General features: G+C 43.0%; 1 pseudogene; it reads right to left on the reverse strand.

Annotated features, from left to right (window-relative positions):
* Positions 1-792: 792 nt before the first annotated feature.
* Positions 793-12,350, reverse strand: LOC110535049 (annotated as a pseudogene).

Genomic DNA, 12,350 nt, shown 5'->3' on the forward strand with positions numbered 1-12,350 from the left:
TCGGCACACGTGACTAAAAAGACGCCAGGCTCCACCTGTATCGTCTCTGTATCCATAGCACCAGGGAGAAAGAGGGAAGCAGCTTCTCTCTCGTTTTTTTTTTACTCCCCCCCCCCCCCCCCCCCCCCCCCGAGCAGAATAATCACCGAAGTTGCTTGATAAATCGCATCAAACAATTCAAATGTAGAAATGACGAAGGACAACAAAAATGTATCATTATTCTTTTTTTTTTTTCTCATTCAATAGCATCCGCAATCTCCTGAGATGTGGTTCTGGCAATCCTCCCTCCCTTTCAAGTATTGCTGCGTTTTGGGTTATCATGACCGGGTGGGGTAGCCTAGGCTACAGCAGAATATGACTGATGTTTATTCTTTGGTAAACGCTAAAGACTGAGATGAAATCTGCCTTGTACGATGTTATTTTTCAATATGCAAAAATGAACATCTGCTTATTGTCTTGCGTGGTGCTACACAGCTGCATGGGTGGGGTGAGGGTTGCATCAAATTCAATACTAGCCTATAGCCTACCTGTATCTCTATCATCGTCGCTGATGTCAAAACTGTTCAATAGCTAGAAGAACATATACTATATATTATTCATGGTTAAAATAGAGAATTGGGCATGTTAAATAACATAACACAAAACTAGACAGTATCCTAGGCTACTGTAGGCCATCATTAATTGGCATTTGCTACCCCTAGCTTTATTGTGAACTAGAATACACATCAACAAATATGAGAAATAAATCATGTTTGAAAAATGTACTTTATTACTTTACTGTGCACTTAATAAAAAGGAGACATGGAAAAGGTGAGCATTTGTTACAGTCTAGGGCTACCCTTAGCATTTGATTCCTGTCCGCAAATCTACTAAAAATACATTTTATATCAGTCTACGTTTAAAAAAGGAGTCATAGCGGTGGTCAGGGGAGAGTGAAAGACCCCCACGGTGGCTGAGGGAGGACAGAGGTGGCATGGGGTAGTTATGATTGTGTTTTGGCAAAATGGGAACTTGACTGTTGGGCTGGGGATGGGCTGGCCACCCTCTCTAAGCTCTGAGCTCCCTGGGCTATGGCGGCTGACGAGTGTCTACACGTTGGGGAACAGCAATGGCAGCTGTAATACTTGCTCTTGACCTTCCAGAAGTGATCGCCATAATCAAACCTGAGTGGGGGAACCATCAAAGCACGTGTTCATGTACTGGAGCCTTTCTTTAGCTTTTTGATTCATTATATAGCACAACATTAATACCACATAGAAAAGACACCTTCTATTCAATGATTGTCTTATGTGTTTTGTGCCTCTCACCCAATCTGATCACCTGACTGAATGGGCTTGCTGGAGAAGAAAGCAATGTGCGGAAACCGCAGGTCCTGTTGCACGGTGAACACTCAAACTGCTAGCAGGTTAGGTTCACACAGGTGGTTTGTAAACCGGCCAATGTTGCCAAAGAGTCGCGCATCAATACAGTGCACATCACCCACCTGCACAACAGTAGATGAAGCAATAAATACAATTATTATACATTTTATATGACAAGACGCCTTTGATGGTACTCAAAGACATTGTACATTAAAAGTAGGCCTGCATAAAGCAAGTGCAGTACGTAAGATTGTAAAAATCTATTGCATCAAAGTAAAATGCCATGCCTCCAATCACTCACTCAATGAATCCAATTAGTAAAGGCTGATATGTTGAGCCCTCCTGTGAGGAGGTAGCATAGACAGTCATGAAATTGTCAATTTTTCAATATGCTTTAGTATACCAAATAGCCATCAAGCAAACTAAAAGCTGAAGCAGCAGACGCCGTGCTGTAAGAGGAACAGGTATCAAAAGAACGTTGTCTCTGACATTGGCATTGTGTGCTCTTCAGCACCGCCCGTTGGTATACAAAAGTATAAAAAATGATGCCACATTAACAATATTACATTCGGAATACACCATTGACCAATAACAATGTGAGATTCTCCCAGGTGTCATTTAAAATCACCTCATTGTCCAGGGTGAAAAGGAACGAGTCATTTTCCCTGCCATCTGCCTCTGCATCAGTAATGATTTCACCCACATACAGTGGGGCAAAAAAGTATTTAGTCAGCCACCAATTGTGCAAGTTCTCCCACTTAATTTTCATCATAGGTACACTTCAACTATGACAGACAAAATGAGAAGAAAAAAAATCCAGAATATCACATTGTAGTATTCTTAATGAATTTATTTGCAAATTATAGTGGAAAATAAGTATTTGGTCAATAACAAAAGTTTATCTCAATACTTTGTTATATACCCTTTGTTGGCAATGACAGAGGTCAAACGTTTTCTGTAAGTCTTCACAAGGTTTTCACACACTGTTTCTGGTATTTTGGCCCATTCCTCCATGCAGATCTCCTCTAGAGCAATGATGTTTTGGGGCTGTTGCTTGGCAACACAGACTTTCAACTCCCTCCAAAGATTTTCTATGGGGTTGAGATCTGGAGACTGCTAGGCCACTCCAGGACCTTGAAATGCTTCTTACGAAGACACTCCTTCGTTGCCCGGGCGGTGTGTTTGGGATCATTGTCATGCTGAAAGACCCAGCCACGTTTCATCTTCAATGCCCTTGCTGATGGAAGGAGGTTTTCACTCAAAATCTCACGATACATGGCCCCATTCATTCTTTCCTTTACACGGATCAGTTATCCTGGTCCATTTGCAGAAAAACAGCCCCAAAGCATGATGTTTCCACCCCATGCTTCACAGTAGGTATGGTGTTCTTTGGATGCAACTCAGCATTCTTTGTCCTCCAAACACGACGAGTTGAGTTTTTACCAAAAAGTTATATTTTGGTTTCATCTGACCATATGACACTCTCCCAATCTTCTTCTGGATCATCCAAATGCTCTCTAGCAAACTTCAGACGAGCCTGGACATGTACTGGCTTAAGCAGGGGGACACGTCTGGCGCTGCAGGATTTGAGTCCCTAGCGGCGTAGTGTGTTACTGATGGTAAGCTTTGTTACTTTGGTCCCAGCTCTCTGAAGGTCATTCACTAGGTACCCCCGTGTGTTTCTGGGATTTTTGCTCACCGTTCTTGTGATAATTTTGACCCCACGGGGTGAGATCTTGCGTGGAGCCCCAGATCGAGGGAGATTATCAGTGGTCTTGTATGGCTTCCATTTCCTAATAATTGCTTCCACAGTTGATTTCTTCAAACCAAGCTGCTTACCTATTGCAGATTCAGTCTTCCCAGCCTGGTGCAGGTCTACAATTTTGTTTCTGGTGTTCTTTGACAGCTCTTTGGTCTTGGCCATAGTGGAGTTTGGAGTGTGACTGTTTGAGGTTGTGGACAGGTGTCTTTTATACTGATAACAAGTTCAAACAGGTGCCATTAATACAGGTAACTAGAGGAGGACAGAGGAGCCTCTTAAAGAAGAAGTTACAGGTCTGTGAGAGCCAGAAATCTTGCTTGTTTGTAGATGACCAAATACTTATTTTCCACCATAATTTGCAAATAAATTCATAAAAAATCCTACAATGTGATTTTCTGGATTTTTTTTCTCATTTTGTCTGTCATAGTTGAAGTGTACCTATGATGAAAATTGAGGCCTCTCTCATATTTTTAAGTGGGAGAACTTGCACAATTGGTGGCTCTCTAAATGCTTTTTTTGCCCCACTGTACCTGCACAATAAAGAGAGCCTGCTGTGTATACTCTGTGTAATCACAACATTAAAATGAATTGAAGAACTGAAAATGACAAATCCTGTTTTAACATCTGTTCATGACATCACAATTGGCCTCATGTCATTTATATACCAAGACATTATCATAGTTATGGTTGGGCAGTTTTCCAAACACTCAATAAAATATCTTCCATAACATTCAGGGCCTCACTCTGAAATAAAAGTTCCTCGCGGAATATCCTGCAGTGCCCTCACACCCCAGCCCATCCTCTGGGTTTTATAGAGCTGCAGCCGAGCCCTGAAAACAGACAAGAGAAGACATAAATCCAGTCCAACTAACTCAAAAGACATACAGTGCAGCCATAGTTGATCAAGTGCACAGAGAAACTGATATTTACATTTTGGGCTGAAACTGTATAGCAAAAAGACAGACATTTCATTTGCTAATTTTCTTACTTTTTAACTCTGCGTTGTGGGGAAAGGACTCGTAAGTAAGCATTTGATGGCAAAGTATACACCTATTGTATTCGCCACATGTGACAAATAAAATGTGATTGATTGATTGATCAGATGAAGGTGGGGTAGGGATGCCCAGTTACCGGAATCCATTCTGAACCACGCGGTTCCTACAACTCCTCCAACAGACAGATGCTTCTCCTAGCATCTGTCAGCTTCTTATTGGTGTTCAGGGCCGCCCACACCTTGGAGTTGTAGATACAGCAATCCAGAGGAGTCTCCCCCTCTCTGTTCCTCAGGTTCACGTCTGCTCCTCGGGACAGAAGCAGTCTGGAGGAGTAGATATCATCCCCAGCATGGCTATGGTCAGCAGCATGACTGCCACCCACTGGCCAGGCTAGCGCAGCCACTGTCTCTGGATGTGTGCATCTATGTGTGGACAGGTTCCTGCCATAAATGTATCTAGGCTATACACCTACAACTGGTCTCATTGCAGGTTAGTGCGCTTATGATAAAAATTCCAGGTGGGATAGGCTATTGATAACAAATCATATTTTTCAAGAACAACCTGGTGTCATGCTGCAGCTCTGGGAGAACGGAGACTGTCTTACTGCTCACGTCACACATTCCAGTTGGTTCTCCCTGGCAGCGATGTGTAGAGGTGAGTCCCCATGGATGTTGACTTCATGGAGGTCACATCTGGCATCAAGCAGGATCTGAGCGATGTCATCGGAGACAGACAGGGCTGCCCAGTGGAGGCCAATGTTCTCCTCCTGAACAGGGATCACAGGTCAACGTGGAAAAACATACCCAGGAGCAATACCTTCCCCACACACCACAGAAACAACCTTGCATCTAAAGGCTACTGTATCTTGAAGATACATTGTTAATGTTTTGGGCCATTTATGTCAAGTGTATCAGTAGACAGTACGTCATATACACTATACAAATGTTTTGAGGAAGAAATCATACTCATACAGACCAATTGACATGTTCTCCTTTACAAAAAATATAGCAGTTATGACTTAAGTTGTTAATTCCTCAAAGAGGTACGTTGACTTCTTGTTGTATGCGCCCAAGGTGACATTCTGAAGCATCCCTTTAACTTGGATTACACCATGTACTGTAGGTGAAACGTGCAGACCGGAACATTATGCACCCCATGGGATCCATCCCACTGTAACCTTGCCTGTGTCTAGCCTCCCCTCCCCTCCTCAGACTGTGAGAACAGAAGGTAGGTAAGGTGATGGGATGTACAGTAGGGTGAACAGCATGCATCCTATACAGTACTGACCTTGTCTCGGATGTTAACATCAGCCCCTTTGGAGAGCAGCAGTAAGACCAGCTCTCTGTGCTTGTACTCTATAGCCCAGGTGATATGGGTGCACCCACCATCATCCTGACACCAAGCACAACCAATCAAGTTCATTAAAGTAGACTAAAATTGAAACTAAAATGAATCATGGAAAAAACAAGTAAACTAAAATAATTAACAAAACCCTTTTGAAAAACTGAAACTATACTGAAACTATTATTTGACTCCAAAATGAACTAACAGTTCAGTTTGAGTTTTTTTTTTGGGGGGGGGGGGGGCAAAATCGAATGGGGTTTTCAAGCTTTTTTTCCTAATGGGGTTTTGAAGCTTGTGAATCTGGCAGGTCAAATTGAGAGTAACTTCATAATTTAAAGGTAGATTCAATGAGATGATGTTGCCACAAGCAGCACCGCAGATATTGGGTGCATTTGAGTGGTGAGGCTAAATAGGGCCCTATAAATTCTGCGTTGCAGAGAATGTGGACGGAACCACGGAATCCAGACCTTAAAACGAAATCCAACAATATTTAAAAAATGTATTGATCTAAGTAGGAAATCAACTACATCTATTGAAAGCTGGTAAGGTTTTCCCAAAACACATCTCAATTAAATGTTAACTACGAATAGCCTATGCTTACCTGGCAGAATGATATCATGGTTATTTGCGTCAATCCAGTGGCCATTTGTTTTGCAAACAATTTCTTAATTTTTTAAAGTCCAGGAAAAATTTATCTCCTGATGTAGTTTAATCATGGCTGTCAAATTAGAACATCCAATTATTTAGAATGTCGAAATTCACATATTCACATTTCCATATTACATACTCACAAACTGAAATCATTATATAATATTCAGTGTACATTGTACAATCAATTATTGACAGAGGGACTCAAATATCACATTGATTTGTATACATCCACTGAACACATAAATCATTCATTGGTTCCTGTTTTAGTCATGTCTTTGGTCACGTTCAGAATGCAACACACTGTGAAAGGCGGCGATCGACTTGACAAAAGTCAAATCAAATCTAATTTATTTATAAAGCCCTTCTTACATCGGCTGATATCTCAAAGTGCTGTACAGAAACCCAGCCTAAAACCCCCAAACAGCAAGCAATGCAGGTGTAGAAGCACGGTGGCTAGGAAAAACTCCCTAGAAAGGCCAGAACCTAGGAAGAAACCTAGAGAGGAACCAGGCTATGAGGGGTGGCCAGTCCTCTTCTGGCTGTGCCAGGTGGAGATTATAAGAGAACATGGCCAAGATGTTCAAATATTCATAAATGACCAGCAGGGTCAAATAATAATAATCACAGTGGTTGTCGAGGGTGCAACAGGTCAGCACCTCAGGAGTAAATGTCAGTTGGCTTTTCATAGCCGATCATTCAGAGTATCTCTACCGCTCCTGCTGTCTCTTAGTTGAAAGTTGGAGTTGAAAACAGCAGGTCTGGCACAGGCAGCACGTCCGGTGAACAGGTCAGGGATCCATAGCCGCAGGCAGAACAGTTGAAACTGGAGCAGCAGCACGGCCAGGTGGACTGTGTGATCCGCTTGAACACGTCCATGAACACAACAGCTAAGTGCGTTGTTAAATGCTTTTTTGCCCTTCCGCTTCACTTTATAAACAGTAGATCTCCGCTAAACACAGAATCAAGATGTTATCAGTCTCTCTTTTACCAATGATAACTTCAGAACAAAGTTGACTACAAATACAAGGTTGCCAATGTTTTTGAAATTGCTACCAACAAGCGAAGGACAAAAACCAAGATGACTGCAATAAAAGATAAATAGTATAGGCCTACATATTTCAATCATATTGAAATCAATTTCATGTTCAATCGATCTATTTATTTTTGCTCATTGTAGGCTAGGCATAATTTTTGCCTCAATATATTTATTTCATGTGCAACAACATGTGCTTAATGGATGTGCCTAATCTGTGATTTAGTGGATTATTATTATTCGGTAAGCATTAGAACAATCTGTCTCAATATTTGCTGCAATAGGTGGTGATATCTCTCTAGGCGGTGATCCTTCGTCAGTATTGTGAAGAAATTATGATTGTTATGAGAAGATTTTAAGGGAGAAAGATGATACGAGAACAGCACTGCCTTTCTTTCGATCTTATCAGTATCAACACACGCTCCAACAACGCACTTAGCAAACGTTCTCCTGCATGGTGTTTTGGGAAGCGCTTCTTCTGCCATTTTAGGAACAATGCATCTTTAAAACACTCGCCTAATTTCCATCGCTATCGGGAAAGCAGCCCCTGGTTGTTGCGAAAATTGACCCATTACTACTGTTTGCTTGGTGCATCTGCGTAATCTCACTGAGTCTACCTTTAAACCGAACCTATGACCTGACCCATCACTTTATGCATTGCTGCCCCTCAGTGGAAAGAAGTGACATCCCCAAAAATACAAAAAATACACATAATTGGCTTCTAGCCTCCCACGCATAGGCTACTTTCTGTCCCTAAGACTGGAGCTAAAACTGAATAATATACAACTAAATAGAAATGTTTTTACAAAACGGAAACCTTTATTTGAGGGGTAAAAAAAAAATCTGGATTGTTACCGATCTGTTACTGATCATACCGATCTGTTACCTATCATACCGATCTGTTACTGATCATACCGATCTGTTACCCATCATACCGATCTGAAACAACACAGATTTTGTATTTAGACTCATGATTACACATAAAGGAAGATAGTTCCTACGCGATAGAATGCTCACTTTGTTTTCCAACTGATCTTGTGTCCTTTCTGACATACTGTGAACACTGTTCATTGCTGCTCGCAGCTGCAGTGCCTTCAGAAAGTATTCACACCCCTTGACTTTTTCCACATTTTGTTGTGTTACAGGCTGAAATGTCTTAAGTCAATAGGTATTCAACACCTTTGTTAAGGCAAGCCTAAATAAGTTCCGGAGTAAATAAGCCACATAATAAGTCGCATGGACTCTACTCTGGTTTGTAATAATAGTGTTTCATACATGAATGACATCTCTGTACCCCACATATACAATTATCTGCAAGGTCCCTTAGTCAAGCAGTGAATTTCAAACACAGATTCAACCACAAAGACCAGGGAGGTTTTTCAATGCCTCTCAAAGAAGAGCACCTATTGGTAGATGGGTAAAAAAAATCAAAGTAAGCAGACATTGAATATCCCTTTGAGCATACTAACAACACTTTGGACGGTGTATCAATACACCCAGTACACTACAAAGAAACAGGCGTCCTTCCTAATCCAGTTGCCCGAGAGGAAGGAAACCGCTCAAGGATTTCACCATGAGACCACTGGTGACTTTGAAACAGTTACAGAGTTTAATGGCTGTGATAGGAGAAAACTGAGAATGGATCAACAACACTGTAGTTACTCCGTGAAAAAGGGTTTGAAACCCCTGCTTTGGATTATCATATTGCACACAATGTGAGAGGGCATTACTTACTAACAGTTTGAAGGCATACAAATGCAAGGCAAAACATGATAAATCACCTGGAATCATGACAACAGTGAGGAGCAATTTCAGTCTCTAGCTTTCCCATTAAGGTCAGGAGTTTTACAATCCATTTAATATCACCCATAATATATTGAACATCCTAATGGGCAGACTGTTAAACTGTCTTCCAACAGCACTGACCTCCAACTCACCCTGCCAAAGCCTAGCTGATAGTACGGGTGAATTATGGATAGACGATTTCAACGAAGCTGTTAACATTTCAACTGGACCTGTTAGTCGAAGAAGGAGCAGAGGGTGGATGGGTAACCTGACAGCCTGACAGTTGACCTGTTCGGAGATGATCCACTATGGTGTAATGTCCCAGTGTAGCTGATATCCTGAGAGAAGATGAAGATCAAAATGTTATTCACTGGTTTTGTTCATGGCTGTTTAAAAAAACACCAATTTATCATTTTTTTTTACCCCTTTTTCTCCCCAATTTTGTGATATCCAATTCGTAGTTACAATCTTGTCCCATCGCCGCAACTCCCCTATGCACTCGGGCGAGGCGAAGGTCGAGAGCAATGCGTCCTCCGAAACACGACCCTGTCAAGCCGCACTGCTTCTTGACACATATCCCGGAAGCCAGCCGAACCAATGCGTCGGAGGAAACGCACGCTGGCAACCAAATTCAGCTTGCAGGCACCTGGCCAGCCACAAGGAGTCGCTAGAACGCGACCGGACAAGGAATTCACAGCCAGGCAAACCCTCCCCTAACCCGGACGATGCTGGGCCAATTGTGCACCACCTCATGGGTGTCCCCGGTCATGGCCGGCTGTGACACAGCCTGGGATCGAACCCGGGTCTGTAGTGACGCCTCAAGCACTGCGATGCAGTGCCTTAGACCACTGTGCCACTCGGGAGGCCCGAAACACAGACCTTGAGCTGCTACAGCATGTGGTTAATAGTTTAAGACATGTGTCATGGACATAACACAGCTTGATCACTTTACATCTACAGTACACCAGAGGTCCAGCTCATTTAGCGAAAGTCTTATGTCTTATGAACGGTAACACAGCTGGTGGGGTTGACAGAAGATCATGGCCTATCTATGGAGGGGATCAATGAACTCTGCTCAAGTTCCACACTGACCTTATAGCTGACCGCTGCCCCGGCCCTCAGCAGGTACTTGACCGTGCCCAGATGGTTGTTGTCACAGGCGTCCATCAGGGGGGTTCTCTGCTCCTCATCAACAATGTCCAGGTTAGCTCCAGCCTGAGCGGGATGGGGAATCAGAAACCTTTTACACCTGTATGCTTGCACTGTATAATAGAGTGAAACTTACAGCCCTCTGCACTGAAAACACAACGCACTCAAGAAGCACTGTCAATATTGACCCCGAAAAGCAAATACATTTTCTTGGCGTGAGGGACAGGAATGCAGCAGAGCTGCTAACTTAGTCATCTGCCACACTTGTATGCCAAGTGATTCTAATGTGAAGAGAGAGCCAATACCTGCTACATGTCAGAGTACATCTCCTCACCTGGACGAGCATGTGACAGACCGTGAAAATAAAATAAAATCAACAAGTTGTTTACTTTGTCATTCAATTTAAAATATCAGAAGAGGGTTGCTCCATGTAGGAACGAACTAGGCATACACATGAAACCTGGAGAGATGTGGCATGTTCTTACCCAGCAGATGGATGACTTTCTGGAGCTCCCTGTGATGGGCAGTGATGTACAGTTGCTTCGTGTGATATTTCACTTTCTTTGGCCTCATACTAAATACCAAAAAGAGAAATCTAGCTACAGTACATCACTTGGTATGCAGCAGAAACATCTGTAAGAGTGCCTATTACAGTCATCATTGACATGAAACAGTAATGACTACGGACCCACTATATGTTCATCATATTGTATTATCTCATCCAAACTGCTAAAAGTCTAAGTAATGACTTTAAAAATAGCTACATTTTAAACTTACTTTTCCTCATCCAGGGCCATCAGGATGCTCTCCAGTAACGTTTTAGCTGGTTTCTCTCCATCACCTAAAGGCCCTCTCTCTCAGGCTAGTACAAGGCAGCATACAGCAATCATTACCATTACATATTAATCTAAATACCCAAGAAAATGATCAATGCTAGCACTAATGCAGAGAGAAAGAGACACAGATTAGGATAGAGGGAATCAAATTGAGAATGGAAGAGTAAAGTCTAAATAACCTGTTGTTGGGGGAGGTGTCCAGAGTCCTCTCAAGCTCAGTGGTCTTCTTAGCCCTGTGAATGAGGGACCTGGTGGACACAGCAGGAACAGGGGCCACAGGGGAAACAGCTGGCACAAGAGGAAGTACTGACTCGGGTATGGGGACAGTAACAGGTTTGGGAACAGTGACTTCCTGGGCCCGGTGGCATCCTCCGCACAGTGGGGACAGGAGCTCTGGACCTTGATGACTGAAGCACAGCCACTGTGGAAATGATGAGAGATGCTGCCATACGGTCTGTACTCCATGAAGGTCCCCTGCATAACACATACATGATTAGTCAGATATTAATATTAAAGGCAAAGCAGAGTGCTTTAAGAATGAACAACCACAATAAAGTCATGGGACAGGTGTGTCAGCCTATCAGGTCTATCTTGGTTTATCCCTGTTGTATTCCTCCACTCACCGCCCTGCAGAAGAGGCCACGGGCAGGGAGGGCATCACTGGTGCTTGGCCTGTGGTCCTCACACAGAACTAGCAGATGCACTGTGTTGGACGGACGCATCATCTCAGGCTTCACAACATTCCTCTGACATCGACTCACCTGTAGGGAGGAGATGAACGGAGAGATAAATAGAAAGGAGCAGAGAGATAAGGGTTGTTTAGACACTAGCTCAACACACAAAGGCTGGGTAAAGGTTAACTTCGCCCCCAGGCTATTTCCAACTTTGGGGAGGATATCTGGTGCGCAAGACTAGGGAAATGTTGCTTCAGAGCAGGTCAGACTCACCAGACCATCCACCCTCTCTGTGGCCATGCAGGTGTGCTCAGCCTGGAATAGGCTCTCCCTACTGCATGGGGTCTCCATGTGACAGCAGCACAGAGGGAGCTCTTCAGACAGGTCCGTCTCTGTCACCTCACCATCAACTGGAAAGCCTGCAAAATAACACAAATCAGCATCCAGGTCAACAAAACAGATTTAATGTACAGCATATTAATGTATTGTACAAGTATAATTTCACAACAAAATGTTTAACTCGTCTCTAGGTAAACTGTTACCTGAGAGAGGAGGAGACATCAGCTCATCTTGGGCTTTCAGATTTAGCGATTCCAAAGTCAATTCAATGTATTCCTGCTTACTGCTGTTGTCCTCTTTCTCCATTTTGTTTCATTTGGTTACATCTTTTTCATTTTCTACACACTGCTTGGCTAACAGTGCATGGCTTTCTTGCATTTCACAAATCTCTCTGTGCGTCAGATCTTCTCTCTTCTTTCTG

Source organism: Oncorhynchus mykiss, chromosome 11, assembly GCF_013265735.2.
Source record: "Oncorhynchus mykiss isolate Arlee chromosome 11, USDA_OmykA_1.1, whole genome shotgun sequence".
Lineage (NCBI taxonomy): Eukaryota > Metazoa > Chordata > Actinopteri > Salmoniformes > Salmonidae > Oncorhynchus > Oncorhynchus mykiss.